This window comes from Rhipicephalus microplus, chromosome X (assembly GCF_043290135.1).
Source record: "Rhipicephalus microplus isolate Deutch F79 chromosome X, USDA_Rmic, whole genome shotgun sequence".
Lineage (NCBI taxonomy): Eukaryota > Metazoa > Arthropoda > Arachnida > Ixodida > Ixodidae > Rhipicephalus > Rhipicephalus microplus.
In genome coordinates this window covers 420,139,413-420,147,061 of record NC_134710.1, presented here as the reverse complement: position 1 = coordinate 420,147,061, position 7,649 = coordinate 420,139,413, and the positions used below count along the sequence as shown (strand labels likewise).

Below are 7,649 nucleotides of genomic sequence, written 5' to 3'. Positions count from 1 at the left end.
CGACGCACTGAACCATGAAGTGCCTGCGCAGGAATGGCAGGCTTGGTGGCGCAGGCCGGTGCACGAGGCCCGCCGTGACACCGCCGCCATCAGAGACGCACAAACGTGAGTGACCATCGAATGGCACGGGCAATCTGTTCTGTGACATTAGTGTATATTTTCTGGGGAACTGGAGGGGGTTGGCTGCCTGGCTTCCGCGGCCGGGTTCTACAGTTGACTGGGATGACACGCTTCAGTGGCGTCTCTGGTCTCACCTATCTACAGGTAAGCACTCTGCCACCGCAGTATCACGGGTTCCGGAGCACTGCCATGACAGTGTTTGATATCTGAAGGGGTGCCTTTAGCAGAACCTTGTTAAACGGGAATAAAGCACACGAGAAAGTAATCAAAAGTGGGTAGGTTTAACTAAAATATCAGTTTGCAGCCCTTGCAGTACAAGGGGTATTAATTTATCATAAAACACGCAATGACTGCGGGCAAGTGCATGCACTAAAATGGTAATACATGACATCAATGACCACTGAATAGCTGCAGAACATTTTCGCAGATGTTTAGTACTTAAGGTTGCAAAATAGCCAGAGTAACGAATACCCACTTTCTGAAAGATCATGCTTACTACACTTTCCAGCAGGCGAATCTTCCCACTGCTGCAGTGGAAATGGATGTGGAGGCCACTGAAGCGGCTGTAGATGGCAGTGACACAGTAACACGCAAGCATCTGAGAACTTGGTGCTTTATTGAGTGCAGGACTGGAACCTTGAGCAGGGCGACAAGGTGCTCAAGGTGAGTAGACCCTTTGTTTACATTTTACATAAGGGGCATAAGCAATCTCCATGTTCTATTATGATGACTGAAACCAACTTGGGTTGTAAACAAGAACCATGCATTGTATTGAGGGCATGGTATCGGGTATCTGCAATAATAAACCGCCGGGCAAAAGGTTGGTTAGCCCTGGGGCTCTTTCATGGTGAGAGATGCACTTGAGGACATTAATAAAGAGCAGTTTTAAGAAATGTTTGTAGGTCCGCACGAGGAGGGCATAGCTTGTACACAAAGCTTCCCACTTTCAAAGGATGCCATCAGGCCAGTTGATCTTCAACTGAGGGGAAGTTGTTGTGTACGTTGCAATTCTTGGCAGCAGGAGCAGCTTCCAGCCACGAGATGGTTAAGGGTTTACCGGCAGCTCACTTAAACATTTACACCATGACGATTCATCGCAGGTGCTGTGGGAGATGAAAAATCAACCACCCGCATCGCTTCTGCAGCACGGCGTGTGGCAGCGGCACAGGAGAAGGCGGCAGCGGTGCAGGAGGGCACTGGCCATGGCTGAGGGCTTTCTGCGAGAAAGGAATACGTAGTTTAGTTTAATTTTTCGTCATGTGTTCAATGTTTTTTCTTGTCATCATTCATTATAGATTTGTCGGTTTCAATGTGTTTAGGTGCTGCTGTTCATGTTCAATTTTATACGCTTCGGGAGACATACACATAGTTTAGTTTGTTTTTCGCCATGTTTTCAACTTTTTATCATTCATAATTGGTTTAGTGTTTTTTATATGTTTACGTGTTGCTGTTCAGGTTCTATTTTATTCGTTTTTTGTTTGCATTTAGTACATATTACTAGATTTAGGTAAGCATTTACTTTGTATAAGGAGTGCAGCATTTTTTATGTTCGATATATGCATTTCTTCATGTATGTTCGAGCTGTTCCAGTGGCAGTGTTTTTTACCCACATTTCAAAGGTGTCTAGTCATTCACACGGAGACCACGAGTGTATAGTTGACATTTTCTGTTAATGTTTCTTTGATATTTGTATTGTCCCACTGTGTTTTCTAGCTCACTGTGATTTTTATTCAGCATTACCACATAGTGTAGTAATGTGATATCTTTTTGCATCACACTGTTTAGCAGTTCACTGTGCTATTTTAATTTCAGCACAATGAGGCTAAGATGCAACAACTACATTCCGAATCTTGTTTGGGAGCGCTAAGCTAGTAAGTGGTCATCTCGCACAGTTTCACAAAGGAAAATGGTCATCACAGCAACATGCCAGCGATTGATTTCATCTAGTTTTCATTGTAAACGACTCTTTGCGGGAATAAATTTCGAACGTGGTACGGTTTGGGAGCCGCGAGATAACTGAGCGAATTATTCATGCTGTATGTTATCAAAACAACTCGCCTGTTGTTTGCCATCTTGATTTGCATGTTTTTTAGCATTGCAGCATGACTGCAGTCGTAAATTCAAATTAAATGTTATTTTAACATTCACACAATGTTTAGGACAATGGGGAAAAAACAGCACAACTTGACAAGCACAATTGCTCGTCAAGCCTGGCGTGCACAATTGAATGCTTGTAGTCAGTCACTATGACAAGATATGGACTTATGTATCATGTGTTCATACAACATGTTACTAATAGCATCTCGATTTTTATGCGTTCTGGTGAAAAGAATTTTGAGACGTTGCTGCATTGTTCGCACAATTTTGTGATAGCAACATTCAGCACAGAGTGCCGCTCATATATGCTTGCTCTAATCTAGTCTGTTGTGACTGTGATCGCTAATATGGAAAAGGGTGTTTCTGTTGCATATTTCATTTAAAGAAAATGCAGCATTTTGACATTGCCACCTTGCTTCATATTGAAGCACAAGTAAGTACTTTGTGTATTCAAATGTGGCAAACACAGCCCTTTCATGTCTAGATGCACTAGAATCAGTGTAAATAAATTATGTGTGGGATATGAAAACATGAAAACTCACCGTTCCTGTGTACTTCAAAAAAGGTCAAAGACAGCGCTGCTGCCATCTCTGAGCAGCACGTTGCGTGGTGTGAACATATGGCTCCCCCTTGGCTCTCCATCTACATCCTCAGCTGGTGGCATGTCCACGACATACTCGTCCAAGGTCCAGTCGCCTGCATGCAACGCAATGTTGTGGAGAGCAAAGCAAGCATAGATGATTTGCGCTGCCGATCGGGGTTGTAGAGCATCGTTCGAAAGTGCTGCAAGCAGCGGAACTTGCTTTTTAACACGGCGATACACCTTTACACAACATTGTTCATGGATGCGTGCTCCTTGTTGTACCGGCCTTCGGAAGTGTTGCACGGTTGACTGCCAAGGACCTGAAATAGGAGCCATGGCTTGAGGGGATAGCCTGCGTCTCCTGCAATGTAAGCATAAAAGCTGAGTGCTCTGCCCAGATAGTACACATTAATACTTACCAAGCAGATATTCGCAAGGCTGTAGATGTGCAGCTAGGCGTGCACGCAGTGGGTTGAGTTCCCACACCCAGGAGTCGTGGCACGAATCTGGGAATCATGGGTCCATGACAATTATGCGCAGCCACGCTTTGCACATCTGCGATGAGGAGCGATATAAAATAGTACTGCATTTATACTCAGAATAAATCCCTTTTTTCTACGCATATGCAGGAAACAATGCGTACTAGTACAGTCATTGGTACAAGGAGCTTCACTTAGAAGGAAACACAGGGTGTAGCACACTGAGGAGGGGGGAGTGTGGGGGCAACGACCCCACCTCTGCTGTACACATGGCTACGACTTCCACTGAATGATCGATAAGTGAAAAGCTACGCGTTGCTCTTGGGAAAGAACACTCGTAAATACCAAAGCCAGCTCGTCCAATTGTGATTGTAAGCACTTTCGTGTTGGAAATACTTCCCTGTCGTGTATATACTTCTGCTACGTCTGCTGACCATATTACCGATTACCTCTAAAATGCACAATTCAATTGCGTATGCATGCCAGTGCAAAAACGGCAACTGGCTCACGCACAAAACACTTGCCACTTATTATTACCGAGGCCTTGCGAGCCACCATCTAGCTCGCACCCAATTCCCTGCAGGTTCTTTTTCATTCGTTGCATTATTACTTTTTCCCGCTTTGGCGTCACAACTGAACAATTGCTCCGAAGGGCGATTAATAAACGATCCTAACAGTACTTACGATCATGACGTTCAGGACATAATAGCCCCTTCTGGACATGAAGCTCGCCGTGTCGGCTAGTCTGAATCCCTCTGGCTTGCGAATGGTGACCAACGTGCCATCGGCACACGCCAGCACACCTGGGATGCAACCGCGTAGCACAAACTCCACCTTTGCCTCATTCTCAGCAGCTGTTGTCAGTAGGAAGTCCGCCACCCTTTTTCTAGCAGCCACGGTAATGATCGCCTCCGTCACCTCGTGGATGGTGTTGCTCACCGCCGGCTGAGACATGCCGATGTGTTCCTCGCGACCAATGCTCTTCTGGAAGCTACCGGTGGCGAAAAACCGCAGCGCGCACGACACCTTTCTCTCTGTGGAAAGGCCACTGGCTCGCTGGCATCCGATGATAGGGTCAAGTTCGTCGCACAAGCTACGCACTGTTCGTTTGGACAGACGAAAACATTGCCGGAACTCTTCTTCGCTGAACTCTTCAAATGCATCTTTTACGTCGCGTCGTCGCCTCTGCTCGGTTAAAGATACCGCACAGGCAAGGCGAAGTACCGTGTCATGTGGGAAACGCCATGTTGTCTAAGTGCCCCGGTGCAAAAAAGTCGCGCATTTTTTCCAATTCAATCCAATCCAGGCCACCTTGCAGCCATTTCAATCCATCCGGTTGCTTTCGGACAGTCTCTCCGACCGTTCCATCGCCTTTCTCCGAAAACCAAAAAAAAGAGTCACGTGACACCCCAGTCCACGTCACTCATAACGTCACAGCATTCGTCACAGCTTGTATGGGCCAATCGCGTGCGACTCAATGGAAGAGACCGCCTTTGTCCGGATTTGGAACTTTTACATAATTGCGCAACTGCATCCACCGGACAGCCAGCAATTCTTCCAGACAGACCATCGAACTTATTAACAGTGTTAGTAGAAGGTATACGCGTCGAAGCTTTAGTGGATGCTGGCGCCGCTATTTCCATTAGTTGCTGTAACCTTTGCTCCCGTCTCCGCAAAGTAACAACACCTTACTCGGGCCCGTCTCTCCGTGGTGCGACGAACGCCATTTGTCGCCCCCTCGCCCAGTGTACAGTTCGTGTTTTCACAGACGGTATTCGTCATCATATTGCTGTTTCAGTTCTCCGCGAGTTCACCCACGAACTCAATTTGAGGTGGGAATTTCTGTCGTCTGCACGCGCTCCTTATATCTTGTCGTCAGTGCCTCATCCACCTCAATCCCAATTACTCTTCTGTATCGGAACCGGACGAGCGCATTCGTCCCGTCAACACTTATGATTATGTTCTTTGGCCATCCCGAGATGAAGTAATTAGCATTGATTGCATCAACATTTTGGATGGCGACGTGCTTCTACTACCTTATGGCCACACGGTACATCGAGGCATTCTGATCATTCCAGGCCTTGTTCGTTTTTCTGAAGCGTCTGCTTTTAATACTGCAATAAATCAGGCCCCCGAACCCTTATTGCTGCCCTGTGGATCAACAGTCACATGCGCTATTGACCCGCATCCTATTGCAATTGTCGCCCTTCCAAGTGAAGAAGACCTAGCAGAGCCAAGCACGCTACCACTCAACTCTCCCACTCCTCTATCGGTGATGATAAGCCCTGAACTTACAGCAGCCCAGAGCCAAGAATTGCTGAATCTATTGAACAGACATCGCCCTTTGTTTGACGTTCATTCTGCTGTCCTTGGTATGACAACTTCTGCGAATCACCGAATTCAGACTGACGGCTCCCGAATGATTCTCCGGCGCCCATATCGCGTGTCTCTCACAGAAAGAAAGATAATCGAGGAAAACGTATCAGACATGCTTCGAAGGATTATCATACGTCCTTCCTCGAGTCCATGGTCTTCGCCAGTTGCCTTGGTGCAAAAGAAAGACGGAACAGTACGTTTTTGCATTGATTACCGGGCACTGAACAAAATAACGCGCAAAGAAGTTTACCCTCTCCCACGAATTGATGACGCACTAGGTTCGTTGCATGGCGCAGAGTATTTTTTCAGCCTTGACCTGCAATCGGGCTTCGTCAGATTCGGACCAGTGTCTGAATCTGACAAAGAGAAGACGGCTTTAACCACCCCAAACGGGCTATATGAATTTAACGTAATGCCTTTCGGACTTTGTATCGTGCCTGCTACCTTCGAACGTATGATCGACAGCGTACTGCGTGGCCTAAAGTGAAAGACCTGCTTATGCTACCTAGACGACATCATAGTGTTTTCGTCTACCTTTTCGCAACATATACAACGTCTCTATGAAGTCCTAGGTTGCCTTGCAAAAGCTGGTTTACAGCTGAATACAAAAAAATGCACCTTCGCAAGCAAAACGATGAAGGTTCTAGGGCACTTAGTCAGCAATGACGGTATTCGACCGAATTCTGAAAAGCTTGCCGCCGTCCTCGAGTTTCCCCGTTCATTACGTCAAAAAGACCTGCGTAGTTTTCTCGGCTTGGCATCCTACTTTCGGCGCTTCATACGCAACTTCGCAAGGCTTGCCTCTCCTCTCCATCAACTGCTCGCAAGTAACATGGCATTCGTCTGGTCCGAAGACTGTGAAAACGCTTTCCTGGCGTTGAAGCAAGCCATGACATCCGACCCGTTACTATGTCACTTCGATCCAGGTGCACCCACAATTCTTTACACTGACGCCAGTGGTCATGGTCTCAGTGTCGTTCTACTGTAGCGTGACAACACTGCACGCGAACGTGTCATCGCTTACGCCAGTCGTGCTTTGACTGCTGCCGAGAAAAATTACACAATAACCGAACAAGAGTGCCTTGCTGTTGTATGGGTGGTACAATAATTTCGTCCATACCTCCACGGCAGCCATTTCACAGTCGTCACCGACCATAACGCATTGTGCTGGCTTTCGTCGCTAAAGAACGTATTGGGTCGTCTTGGCCGCTGGGTGCTTCGTTTTCAAGACCACAACTTTGATGTCGTCTACAGGTCCGGTAAGAAGCAACAAGATGCTGATGCTATCTCTCGCTGCCCTCTACTCAACCGTAATAGCCCACCGACACCAATTTCACACTGCAGCATTACCCATCGCAAGTCTCAGTTGTCTAAGATCATGCCACCCTTCTACCCTTGTGTCGCATCAACGCGGTGAACCTTACTGCCGCTTCATAATAACACGCTTAGAAGGTACAGCTGCTCCTCCGAATGCCCGACTTTGCCAACAACTGAAACAATTCAAGCTTCACGATGTTGTTTTACATCGCTATATTTACCACGTTGAAAAAAAAACAAAAGGGCCCCCGTTATACCACGTTGTCTACAACGTCAGGTTCTTGAGACATTCAAGGATGATCCTGCTGTTGGCCATCTCGGCTATCACAAAACGTACGACAAAATAAGCAGTCGGTTCACCTGGCCTGGCCTCTCATCCGCGGTTGCCAAGCATGTTTCTTCGAGTGCTTTATGTCAACGGCGGAAACGACCCACTACTGCTCCTTCTGGTTTTCTCCAACCTCTTGCTTGTCCCGCTTCGCCATTCGAAGTCGTCGGGATAGACTTGTACGGCCCCCTTCCCGTGACGTCCAATGGAAATCGTTGGGTTGAATTGTAACGGTTGTTGACCACCTCACTCGTTACGCGGAAACCGCCTCAATGCACGCTGTTACAGCCACTGAAGTAACTGATTTTTTTCTGCGTAACATATTTTTCGCCATGGAGCTCCACGTGTT

The 7,649-nt window shown here is 47.0% G+C and overlaps 1 long non-coding RNA gene across 1 annotated transcript; it reads right to left on the bottom strand.

The window, feature by feature from the left end:
- Nucleotides 1-717: 717 nt before the first annotated feature.
- On the bottom strand, nucleotides 718-2,999 carry LOC142777436 (uncharacterized). The gene is made up of 2 exons (XR_012888091.1): nucleotides 2,760-2,999; nucleotides 718-1,337 (listed from the first exon to the last, which is right to left on the bottom strand). It is a non-coding gene; the product is annotated as an uncharacterized LOC142777436 (long non-coding RNA).
- Between the last annotated feature and the right edge of the window lie 4,650 nt (nucleotides 3,000-7,649).